Below are 12,160 nucleotides of genomic sequence, written 5' to 3'. Positions count from 1 at the left end.
TCTTGTGACAAAAGAGTGGACACCCCCCCGTGGATGGGTTTGTAATCCTGTGGGATAAAGAACCTGTGGGGCAGCTGGCAGCACACAGCAGCACAGAGTGCCTCGCTCCCATCCAGCTTTGTACCCTGCCTGGCTGTCAAGAGTGGACAGAACAGCCTCTGGCTCCTCAGGAGCCAGAAAGAAGACAGTGGCCTCATGCTGGGCATGTGTGAAATGCAAATGTGGTGATGTAGGAAGCAGGAGAGTTGACAGGCTGGACTATTTTCATCCTCACACACCCTATTGTAATAATGGTTTTCAAATAATGACATTTCAGGAAATAATCATCTTGTGTTTTTAGTTAACACCCTTTAAGGCTTAATTCCACTGTGGAGGTTTAGAAAACTTTTCTTTCAAAATGAAAATTCTCACATAACTCGAGAATGCAGAAGTGGGTCTAACTGGCCTTTGCAGATTGTCCTTCCTTTCTGTCCCCCAACAAATAGTGCACACAAATAGCCTGATGTATCCATAGAAGCACAGGGGCAGAAAACAAAGATCAAGACAAAGGTGAGGAGGAGGCAGAGTCACAGACAAGAGAAAACCAGGGACCGTGCTATTCCTTTTTCCTGGAGAATAGCAAGAAGCCTGCTGCCTATCACATGGTCTAGGACTATGTCTTGGAACTGTGCCTTCTAAATGTCTTTACTTAAGGTTAGACCTAAAAGCACGAAGTAGCTTACAGCACTTCCATTCATAGGTCTCAAAGGGTGCAGTGCAGAGAGAAGCAAAAGTAATCCGTCCTGAGGAAGGGAAAACAATAGTCCCAAGCATTGTATCACTGAGTAGCCAAGTTGGGAATCCCTCCTGAGTCAGTCCTGCCTCTGGACAAAGCTGCTCCTTCCTTGTGTGTACAGCAGGTAAGTTTTTCATAGGCTAGGGCTATGTTTTCTTTGGGATGCTGTGCACCTTTCCTTTACAAGGGAGCTGACAATGACAGCATGCAACCAGCCCTTGGGCAGGGCCTCACTGTTGCTGGAGGCAGAGCAGGGCTTGCAAGGAGAGTCTCTTGGTATGGTAGGACAGGAGTTCCAGCCAGGCCAGCTGAGGTGAAAATCCTGCACAAATCCGTATGAGACACCCTTGCAGCTCAAGACATCCATCAGCTAATCCTCCCTTTGGCAATCTCCCCACTTACCCCTTCCATCAAAGGAGCTTGGATTACAACGGCTGGTGTCCTAATGAGTGAGGGACTCTGAGGAGGATGGTTTCTCCAGGACAAAAATAAAGTGCTTTGCACTGTCTTGGTCACGTTGCCTCTTAAGAGAACCAGGCATTAAAAACCTGTTACTGAGCCTCAGGAGGGAGGTGAGTACTCACCCAGGGTACACACACAAGTTGGGGCCGAGGGAAGCAACATGCCCTGTCTCATGCTGCAAAGCAATCCTGACCTGAACTGGGCACAGAATGTTCATGTCCCACTTTGCAGGTTTTTGAGCCGATTGTGAGAGCAAGGCCCTGGCCCTGGCCATTCATTGTCACTACAGATTATGAGAGCAAGGCCCTGACCCTGGCCATTCATTGTCAGTACAGATTATGAGAGCAAGGCCCTGGCCCTGGCCATTCATTGTCACTACAGACCTAGTGGTGTTCTTTGGCAGAGGGAAGGTGTTAACTCACGTTTACTGGCCACACTTCCATTTTTGCTTTCTTAAATTCCTGCCCCACCCAACCAACCGGTTTTGATGATTTCCTGATTCCCCACATTGCTCATTTCTCTTGGTTGTGGAATGGCCCCTCTTTCACCCTGGAGTTCACTGCACTGTGCTGCATAAACGGTCTCCGCTTGTAAGGTTGTCTACTTTGACGTTCCCTGCTCTGGAGAAGCACATTTGCAAGATGGGTTTCCCCCATTTTTTTCCAACCCTTAGAAGTGTGGCTGTCACAAGAAGGATGGTGGAGTAGGGCGGTCTCATGTGCTGTGACAGAGCTGATGTGCTTAGAGAGGGATTTCCAGTTTCTCAGTTCTTCTCATTGCTTTTTCCCCTGTAACTGTTGGAACAAACTGCCCATGCCCCTCTCATCAAAGAAATGTGAAGTTAGCAAGAGGCCCCAAATACATTTCCTGGCAACAGGACAAAAGTAGGTCTACTGAGAAGTTTATGCAAAGAGAATATTTCTGGTATATACAGTTGTGTCTTGTTCTCAGATGCCCACACCAAAGCAATTACCACATGGGAGATGCTGACTGGCTGGAAGAACCTGTTCATTCTGGGTCTGTAATGGAGTCTGTGAGGAGCTCAGCTTCCTGGTATGGAAGAAGGTAAGTGTGTGTGAGGAAGGGAGGCTGGGCTGTGTTTATTTGGGAGGGCAACCTTTCTGGGCTGGGAGCCTACTTTTTAATTTATTTGGTGGTCCAGGAAAATTCATCACATCACATTCTTCAGCTCCTATTTCCACTGAGGTGGTTACATCACCCCAGAGCCTTAGCTGACTTACAGGGATGCAGCTGTATAAAGTGCAGGCTGGCTGTCTCATGATGGCAGAAATGTGGTTTGTCCCTAAGACAAACAGAGTTGCACAGGAGAGGTAAAAGTTTGGGTCCAGCCAGGGAAACGCAGATTCAAAGCCAACTCTGAACTTAGAGCCAGCTCACAGTTGTTTTTTCCCATGTCTGCTTTTACCCCACTCATGGGCTCCTCACAGCAGATCCAGAGACACATTGTGGCCTCTATGTCCCTGCAAGCACAATGGTGGCAGTTTTTGAGAGATGCTCAGAAGCAGTACCAGGGTTTTCCAATGATAACTCCAATGGTCTAAGAAACATTTTGATGGTCTGGAGTCGGAGGGAATCTTGACTTCAGCACTGTATTTCACAAAACAAGAGTGAGGGATCAAGGCCTGCAGGAGTTGGGGCAAACACTGAGACACAGGGTTGTGAAAAGTGCTGAGGCCTGAGGAGGGTAGAAAGGGAGAGCCCTAGAGGGGGAAATTCCATGGTAAAGAATCAGTGGCTCTCCCACTCACATACTCTCTTTTTGGTATCATCTCACATGCCAGTGTGAATACAGAACACTTGGTGTTCTTGGGTCACAAGCCCTTGCTCTGGCATGCCTGGGTTCAGACTCTCAGTGTGCAAAGGGATATTGGTGTATTTACTCCTGGAGTCTCACAGCACCTCTGAGAGGTGTCCAAGTGTTTCACCACCATTTCACTCAGGGCAGTGGAAAAGCAGTGCAGGGAGTTGCCTTTCACAGCAGAGAGTGCAGCAGTGTAAAAGAACACTTGGGGCTGCCTGGTGCTCATCTCACTGTGTTCTCCTCCAGATCCTGCTGCTTCCTCTGCAGAATGCTGCATCTGCTTCTGTCTCATGTTTCTAGTCTATCTTTACACCAAAATCTTAACAGCAGTGTAAACTGGCATAATTGGTTTTGATAAAATGCACCTCCAAGCTCCTGCAGGCATGGATTCTATTTCCAAAAGTTGAACTGCTCCTCCTGCCTTGCAAATCAGCCATACACTCAGAGAGTTCATAAATCCATGCGTGCTCTTTAAATGAAGAAATCAGGAGGATTTTTTAGACATTTTTAGGCAAAAGTTCTCTATTTTTCCTTTTTTTTTTTTTTCCATGCAGCCTCCTTGGTAACCAGTTAAAACAAATTCCTCCAGACTGTAAACTAGAGATAGTGGAGTTCGCCTTTAATCTCAGTCCGCTGCAGATCAAGTTACCTCTTAGAAATTACTTATCCTGGCCAAGCAAATGAATTGGAATTGATGTTCTTAATTGTTTTCTAAATTGCTGTTCCCCACTCCCTTCCTCCCCTTCTCTCCACACAGCTGGTTTACATCAGAGTCTAGTCTAATGGGTACTGTCACTCACACAGGGGGTGAAGTCATGTGGTCATAAAAGAGAAAGATTGGGGGAAGAGAGGGAAATACCACCCAGTGCATTATCTGGCTGTGACACACACAAACTGAATAGAAATAATTCCTCCTAGGGGGCTAGTCCCAACAATGGACACAGTTCTGTCTTGGGCTAGAAAAATGTAGAGACTCCCTCTGCTCTCTGATACTTGTTTCTCTCTCACAGAGAGGGAAGATGGTTCAAGTGCTAGTTTGGGACACAGGAAACCTGAGTTGAAACTGCTGATTCTGCAGCAACCTCCTTTGTCTGGTTTTCTGCAAGTTGTTTTGTTTATGCCTCAGTGGCTGCATTTGTAATAATAATAATACAATTCCCTTCCTTTCTCCTCAGGGCACCAATGGTGTTTCATTAGTTGTATCTTACAAAACAGCTTAACCTGCTCTACATCTCCAAAAAGTGCCCCAGTACTCCCTGTGTTCACATATATTAGTCTCCAGCTCACTCAGAACTTTCATTGCAAAGTCTTTGGACTCTGGGAACATTAGACCAAGACTAACACCAGAATCCCATCCCTCCACATCCTCTAAAGTGGGCACAGATCTCAAGTCTTAAGTAGGACCCATCCCCTGAAGAACTTTTGCTCATATAAAAATCATTCCTGCATGTGAAATGTGTGCAAACAAGCTGTTCTGCCAACTTCCTTGTCCTGCCACTGTGATCCTTCCCAACCTATAAATGACCAATAATCCCAGTTTTGCTGCCAGCAGTTTTCCAGAACTCAGCTGTTCCCCTATAGACCTTATAATTCCATGGACTGGCAACTGGTTTTGGCTCATCAGTCCATTCAGAGTAGAACCTACAAGAGCAGAGGTTATCATCTTCTTAACCTCTCCCAGAAGGTCTTTCTTGACAAACAACAGTCTATCACTCTCATTACAATGTCGAGTCAGTTTTCTGAGGGAGACCAGGGATTCAGAGAATTTGCTGCTCACATGAAATTCTAAAGTGCCTGCTGGAAGAGCAGCAGACTCTTGGATACCTGTTTGTAATATCTGAGAACACTGTGTAGAATAAGTCCAAGAAAAAATGGCAGGAAAGGAGGAGTTTCATACAGAATGAGTTAAAAAATCACGCTAACTGATGGTAATGGTGAGGAAAGCTGACTCTTACAAGGGTGGGGATTTTTTTCCCTCCTTTTCAGTAAGGAAAATATAGATTGCTTGGGTTCACAGCAACACTGCACACAACTATCAGGTACCAGACTATTGCTGACACTAGAAAAAATCACATGCCTTTATTCTGCACATGCTGGCCTGTGGGAGCTGCACATTTAGTATCCTTCACAACTGGAAAGAGACTCTGACACTGGCTGACCTGTCCTTACAGTCACAGCCACACTGTTTAAGCAGCCTTGTTTCCCAGGAGGTGTAATTCAAATAGTTCTGGTGATCCATATTAACATCACAGTGCAAATCTACCTGTGACAAACCTCAGTCACATGACTGGGAGGTGTCCTGCTGTGGTTATGGTGTTAGAAACCAGAGGGGATGAATTTTGCTTTGCTTTGATGTCCTGTAATTAGTCATCTCTGAAACAGGTAGGGCCAAGAGCTGGTGACTGTCCTGGGAGGGAGAGAATGAAGGTGCAGGTGTTGGGTGTTGTCAGTGAGGTTTTCAAAAGTGTGAGTGTGAGTGAGGAGCACAACTCTCAAGTTGTGTGAATCAGGTATACCTAATTGTCTCAGTCTGGGATTCATTCAGCTTTCCAACAGCCTAAGTGTCCAGTTCAAAGCTGGTTTTCAGAGATGTCTCAGAGCTTAGGGTAGCGAGACATGAGGCTGATACATCCTGTCCATCACAGGCACTACTCTGGTAGGTCGTTTGCCTCTATCACCAGTCACAGGAGTTGTCCCTTATCTGGTTCTGTCAAAGTAATCCAAAAGAGCAGATGTGGTATTGGAAGTGACTGAGTATGACTGTGGCTCACAGGAGAATCACCTCTAGGAAGGGGTGGCCACAAAAAGGTGTTGGTAGGCAGTGGAGTCCTTCTTCTTCTTTCATGTGTGGGCACTATTTTGCAGTCTGGGAGGGAAAGCAGGCAAAAGGTGTTTAGAGAAATGCTCAGGAAGGAACTGACCTCATCACAGCTTCCTTTTATCATGGGAAGATTTTTCTAGCTCTTGGACCTACAAGCTGAGAGCTCCTGTAATTTGCAGTAAGGAGCAATCTGCCACCAGCATTTTGCTGAAGAGGTGCCAGGAAGAAAGGAACCCAATGTGCTTTTTCCGTAGCAGTGTGTGCTAATAGCAGGAAGGAGAAAAAACTCATTTATGCCAATGAAGCAAACAGATGTGACCCTTAGATGGTGCTACCCTTGCTGACATGAGGTACTTGCTGACTCCTTGAATAGGCCCATTCAAATCAATGTAACTGCTCTTGGAGTGAGGCTCTGCTCAGTGTTAATGAAGATGTCAGAATCTGGCCCACAGGGAATAAATGTGTTGGGCAAGAAGGGGCTCTTTTATAACCTCCTTCCTAGAACATGTTTGGAGGCCTAAATTTGCAGCTGGTTCCTATCTCAAAACCAGGCCAAAACAAGCCCCCCCCCACCAGAAAATGCAAGCGTGCCCAGACTTTTGGAAGTTCAGCTCCAGACTCAAAAGTAGGCCCGATCCAAGGCTGATAGACTCCCACTGACCTAAACAGACATTTGGCTTCAGTCTCCACGACTTGGGCCCATCCTGACACAAACGAATACACCACACACCAACACTACTGGCGTGTCTGGGCCCATGTCTGTATAAATATGATCCCTTTCCCCTTTTTTTCCTCTTGCTCTAACATTTTTTTAGGGAAGGAATTGGTCTCAGGGAGGCATAAACTCCCTTCTTTTCCATCCCTGATTGAGTATCAAACTCCTCCGCTGAGATTTCTCCACGGAGACATTGGGTTTTCCTGGCAGGCAGGGTTGCAAACTACTCAGCGGAATGTCTACAGCTCTGCAGCTCAAGAGGAGCCAGGAGGCTGGGCATCCCAGCCAAGGGAAATACTGCTGTCGTCCCAAGAACACTTTCATGGAGACTGAGGTGCATACTGGATTAGAGGCGGCTAAGCTGGGTTCTTGTGTTTTTCTGTTGGTTTCCTTTTTTCCCCTCGAAAATGTAAAGCACGGGGAAGAGAAATCCACAGACGAGAAATCTGGGGATCCTTGTGGATGTTGAAAAATGTGGTTTGTTAATGGATCTTTTTACTTCTGGTACTTCTGGCTTGTTCAACACATACACACACAAACACACATACAGAGAATAACTTGGCAAGCTCGTGTTTTCGTGGCACAGCACCAGGAAATGGGAGTTCCCCTCCCAACAGAGAAGATCAGGGCAATGAGGCAAAGGTGGGGAATCAGACCCAGCCTGAGTCTCAGTGGAGCGCTGGCCTGGACAACTCTTACACAAATAATCTCCAGGAGCTCTGAACCCATGTTTCATTGTGGACACAGACAGTGCTGTAGAAAAAACAGACTGAAATTGCTTCTCTTTCATGGCATCTGTAGCGTAAAAACGGTTTTCGTCCAAGACATTTGTGGTCGGAAAATCCTGACACCTCATAAATTATCTTAGAGGCGCAACAAAGCTTCAAAAAGATGAAACTCAATGCTGAGGTCAGCAGGAATTTTTTTGCATCTTTCTGCAGTGAAGGAGCGTTTTCAGTCTCAGGAAAACCACCACAAAAAGAAGCAGCGAGAAGCGAGAATATTTCTTGGCACGAGAGCCTCGGTGCTCAGGGGAGTAAGGCATCTTCTGTTATTTATTTCTGGCCACCTCTGTGTTCACACATCATCAGATCATGATCCAAGGGACCAGAGGCAGCCTGATAGTGAGGTGGCTGCTGCACTTAGGTGACACTTCCAGGTCCGCCCAAACACTCAGCCTAACTACCTGTGCATAGTGCTGGGGGCTGCATGGGTTGAGCACCTTCCAGGACTGGTCTGACAGCACTTCATAGGTGAGGTGGGTGCAGGATAGGGCTGAAGTGCTGCAAAACCACAGTCGGCTTCAGAGTGAGGCTGCAGAGAGTGTGGAACCGTGTTGCGAGGAGTGGTTTATGGTCTCTAGCAGCTCATACCCACAAGAAGTCAGTTGGCATTTTTTAAAGCTGTTTTCCTATTCCTCCTGACTACAAATGCAAACCCACTGCTGGAGCTCTGGCTGCCCTGCTGTGTGAGGCTAAACAGGCTGCTTAATCCGTCACACCTTCCCAAACTATGGCTAGTCTGAATGAGGACAACTGCCTAGTAGTTCCCTTTGCTCCCTGCTTGAATATTTCTTCTTTGTTACACAGAGGAGAGTTTCCTTCTTCCAGTGGAGAAAGAGGACTCTGGGGGCAATGTCATACATGGCCTTTTTCAACACAAGAACCTCTGCAGATTTTTAGTCACCACTTGCGGTATTGGGGTGGCACCCAACTGTCCTCTGCAACACCTTAAATCCCGTGTTGCTCAAAACAGGAAAATCGAGGTGGTGTTGGAAAGGAGAACAGAAACTTGATGTCAAGGATGGCCTGTGGTTCCCCTGTTGTGGTGCGTGGCAGGAAGGATGTAGCCAAAGCCAGTTAGTTCAGGAAAGAAGGGCTTTTTTTGCAGGGTGAAAAGTGGAAAAGATGTTTCTAAGAAGTCAGAGACTCTTGTCTCTGTCAGGAAGAAATCATCTGTCCCTGTTGCTGCTCCTAACTGTGCCATCCTAATCCATGGCTGGCCTTGCCCTGCAGTGCTCCTGGCTGGAGGTCTGGGGTGCTGCAGGGTGCTGGAGTTGTGCCTGCAGGCTCGTGAGGGCTGCCTGGGAAAGGCAATGCCCAGGATGTGACAGCCAGCCCTCCTGCAGGGTCCCAGAGCAAGGGGGGAGCTCCCAATGTAAAGCCAGTTTTGCAGGCAGGGACAGTGCCCACTCTGGGACAGATAGTGAGTTTTTGGGTCGTTGTTTATCCCCTTTACTGACTAGTCATCAGAATGGCTCCATTTAATCTGTAGAATTTTATGCATCTTATTTTGGAGAGTGAAGTTACAAGCTAAGATATGAACTGCTCTCCATTTCTGTGGGTTGACAAAACTTTCAGTTTTAAAACTTCTCTCCATATGTTGAGCTCTCCAAGTCTCTAGCAGGATCTGACCTCCCTGCCCACTTAGTAAATCAGTGTTTTCCAAGGCATGTAGAACTGATTTTATGGCAGCAAGATGCATTTCACTAGATTTATGTTATTAAACTGGAGGGGGGGAAGCCTCCTTTTATTTGGGGCAGTCCTCGAGTTTTATAGGCTTGTTTGAGTAAGTAATTATTTTGGTAATGCTGGGGCCTCCTTTATTGAATCGTAAATGCATCCTGAGGGCTCTCAGAATAACAAGCAGACCTTTCCCTGAAAGGCTATGGATTGCCCTGATTAGCAAATCTGAACATTAGTAGTTTACTTTGTGATTAGCTTTGCTGCTGAGAGCTGCCTTGGTTCAATTCTCTGGGACTACTCATAGGATTAAGCCTTGTGTGTAAATGTTTGCAGGATCAGTGTCACAAAGGGGGAAAAAAACCAACCCAAAAGCCGTTTCTTTGGAAACATCCTCTCTGACCATGTTAGGAAAAAGGATCAGATAATTGGGATCTTTATGATGCTTATTATAAAAAATGTTTTGGAACTAGTTCAAGCACCAATCAGAAACCACATTGTTCCACTAAATCACTTTCAGATGCCATTTCAGATACAGAATACAATTACTCCTAGTTTAAAAATATAAATGTTCCCTTCATAAAACACACACACACACAACTATTTTAATTTCTTTTATTTTTATCTGTCTTGGCTGGAGTTCAGGCCTTCCACAGATGATCTATCAACAGATTTTGTGCCATTTCTTTCTGCCAGGCCTTGTGCAGAGCCCACCATATGCTACAGAAATGAACGTGGACATGAGGACTTTACATGCAAAAGAGCTCTTGCACAAGCCAGGGGGCTGGAGGCCCAGGCTTGGATGTCTATGTGCTTAAGAAATAAACTCCAGGCAAAACCTGGAACAAAGATTTTGCCTGAATGCTGCATTAAAAACCCACCCGAGATGCCTGGAGGGGTTCCTGCCCCGTCACTTTTTGTTATTGGATAGCTGTGGGGTTTTGGGAAGTAAACTCCCTTCCCTACGCCATGGCTGCCGCCCACGTGCTCTCCTTGCTGCTGGGGGAGCGTGGGGACCATCTGGGATGAGCTCAAACTGTGGGTCTGGCCCTGTTGATGGGGACCCACCCGCCCTCCGTGCCGTTCATGTGCCAGCACACACTGAGGCACCGGCACACAGGGAGGTGGGAAAAGCTGGAGAGGGAAAAGGCTGTTGCACTGTGGACTGGAGGGGCCGGGTACCCTCTGATCACCTGGGGTTGGCACAGCCCCTGGATAAGACATACCATTGGCAGACACAAGCATCTCCTTCCTTCTGAACCCGCAGACAGGCACCTCCGGAGGGTTCCTCGGCCTCTCTGTAAGGTGTGACTCATTTCCTAGGAGGGAGCATTCCTGCAGAGAGGTATGGAGGGAGCCAGAATAACAAGAGCTAACCCCAGGCCTTGGGGAGGCAGAGGGTTGGAAAGGGTCCCAGTCGACCCAGCAGCAGCCCTGGGGGAGGTTCCTGAGCCTTGAGCTCTAGTGGTGTAGCTGCTGGGCTGCACCAAGGACTTTTCCACCTTGCCAGAACACCATGGGAACTCCAGGTTGGGACTGTCTGGGGCATTGCTAATGGAAATCTTTCCTTGTTGTCAGGAAGTCCTTCATTGCTGCTGAAGTCCTCGGGAGTGGTTCTGTTTTGGTGAGTCCAGCCACGAGTCTGCGGGAGCGCAGCCTGTGCTCCTGCCAGCCGGCTGCCTGGTTTTCCAGGGCTTGGGGCCCCTGTGCCGTGTTCAGTCCTGCTGTGGGACAGGAAGCCCACAGACACTCTGAGTGTTGCCCCAGAATCCAGACAAAGCCCCCAGAGATGCCAGACCCCAACAACCTGGCAAGAAGCCCTGGGAACCTGGGATCAAAAAAGGGATAACAAGGCTTAGGGACGCTTGAGGATGCTGCCATCTTTCAAACACTCTGTGGGCCATCCTTTTTCTTTTTCTGCGGAAAGCAAGGGGATTTCTCAGCATCAGGGCAACATGAGGATCCTGAGGGCTGCATTTTGGAAAAAATATATGGAAACATTATCATACTTTCCAAAACAAAAGATGCTGAGGGGTTTGTTACTAAGGGAAAATTCCTCCGCTGGTTTTGGAAAGGCTGAGATTTCTGGGTTTCCTTCGTGCCGCTCGTGGCTTCTTTGGGAGGGCTTTAGTCCTGACACTGAGAGGAATGGCATTTGAACTCAGTGGCAGCTCAAATCCAGTGTGTGAAATCCTGGCCCCACGGAAAGCAGTGGACTCCCAATGACTTGCACCAGCAAGTGAGATCAGGAATTCGGATATGCTGTGTTAGCTGACATTGCTGGGGCCTCATGGTGCAGCAAGGGATCTGCTCTGAGCCAAACTCTTGGCAGGCATGACCAAAGACCACTTGGCTTCCATGTCTGCAATGGCTGGGAGGCAAAGTTTGAATGGAGAACAAAGCCATTTCTGAAGAAGGGATGTTTAGGCTGATGCACAAGTTGTGTGTGATTATGCAAAACCTCTCAGGTTTTCTATTTTTCAAGGTTATATTCCTTGCCCATCTGATTACAGAAAAGTTTCTAGCACAGTGAGTCAACTGCACCTGAAAGCTTAACAAAACCTAGAGAAATAGTAAAATTGTGTCACGTTTCTTGTTCCTTTTTCTCTTTTCCTTTCTTTTCTTCCATTTTGTGCCTGCTTCCTGATTTCAGTAGTGAGGTTTGGAGGCACAGAAAACTGCAGTGGGAAGAAAGCCAATATTGTTTGGGCAGATGGACTTAAGCTACGGTATCAAAGGTGCAGCCTTGGAACCATTTATGACCAGAATTCATTTTCCATTCACTCTGGTGGTTGATCTTGAGCTCTTCTGCACAACAAAGAAAACTCAATTCACCTCTTTGGAGGTGTGGAAAACCAAGTGTCAGTAGTTATTAGCAGCAGCAGGACAAGTGCCATAATTCTAGGTGTGTGCCTCTTCTGGGGCTCACTCCTCATTCCACGGTAACATTGAAAATGCCAGAGGAAGCAGGAGCAGCAGGGGCAGAGCTAATGGGCTCCAAATGGTGCCAGAATGCCACGGGTGAGTTTCCTTGCAAGCTGCCCATGGAGAGGGCCCGTCAGCATGCACCAACAGAGCCATATTTCATCTGCACAGGAGAACC

General features: G+C 47.2%; 1 protein-coding gene across 1 annotated transcript in view; it reads left to right on the top strand.

Moving 5' to 3' along the window:
- The first annotated feature begins 736 nt into the window (after positions 1-736).
- GORAB (golgin, RAB6 interacting) overlaps positions 737-12,160 on the top strand; it is a 79,178-nt gene continuing 67,754 nt past the window's right edge. Inside the window, exons 1-2 of the mRNA XM_017815888.1 lie at positions 737-899; positions 2,189-2,302. The gene's annotated coding sequence lies outside the window, so the exon portion shown is untranslated. The remainder of the gene's footprint in view (positions 900-2,188; positions 2,303-12,160) is intronic.

Source organism: Lepidothrix coronata, unplaced genomic scaffold (assembly GCF_001604755.1).
Source record: "Lepidothrix coronata isolate B3197 unplaced genomic scaffold, Lepidothrix_coronata-1.0 Scaffold52, whole genome shotgun sequence".
In the NCBI taxonomy this organism is placed as follows: Eukaryota; Metazoa; Chordata; class Aves; order Passeriformes; family Pipridae; genus Lepidothrix; species Lepidothrix coronata.
This window is presented reverse-complemented; position numbering and strand designations above follow the sequence as displayed.